Source organism: Merops nubicus, unplaced genomic scaffold, assembly GCF_000691845.1.
Source record: "Merops nubicus isolate BGI_N331 unplaced genomic scaffold, ASM69184v1 scaffold21301, whole genome shotgun sequence".
NCBI classification, from domain to species: domain Eukaryota; kingdom Metazoa; phylum Chordata; class Aves; order Coraciiformes; family Meropidae; genus Merops; species Merops nubicus.
Window position 1 is genome coordinate 12,189 of NW_008590676.1, and position 894 is coordinate 13,082.

The window sequence follows — 894 nt, forward strand, 5'->3', positions numbered from 1 at the left end:
TAAAAAATTGGTTGGAGACCTCACAGTATGGTTATTGTGAGAGTGATATTTGTATCTATAACAGTTACTTCAACTATAGGTTTCCTGTTCTCTCATTTGTCTTAAGGATTTTTTTTTATCAGATGATATTTGAGCTTGTTTACCTCATTCCTGAGATGTTGTTTGGTCTTACCAGCATTAATTTGAGTTATTGATTTTTTTTTTTTTGTTGTTGTTGTTTGTAAAAATCTGTAATGTTATTAAATAAAGAACACCTTTTTTTACAGGCACTGAAAGAGACATGATCTTTGGCTAAAGTATTGTATTAGGAACAAGGGTTTATGAAAATATTTCTGTTGTTTCTTACTCCCTCCTTGTTAGAAAAAAAACTTGTATTTATATTATTTTAAATAGTGTCTAATAAGAAAATTACTAAGGTTTCATTAAATGGAAAAAATAAACTTGAAGTATTTTAGCTATTGGATAGCTAAAAGTTTGAATACTTCTATGCTGTTAGAAATGGATGTCTTTCCAGCTAATTTTGTATATGAGTTCTGACTTCACTAAACATGCTAAGTAATACTTGAATTACATAATTAAAATAATGAGGTGCTTATTTTGTTATTAATCATGTTGATGATCAATTTGGAAGCTTTTTTCTAGAGTGAGCAAACACATACTTATGCAAGACTTGTGCACTTGGAAGTCTTACACGGGTTACCTTGTTGTCATTGATTTAATATACCATGGGCAGAACTTCTTCCTTACCTTGACTATTTTTATGTGAAGATCACAGAATGTGCCATAAACAAATTTCTAGGGATCCATGAGAATTAAAAATATTTATTTCATTTTGCAACTAATGATGAAACTGAACCCTATTTCTGTGTGACTGTTTTTCTGTTCCTGCTGGAA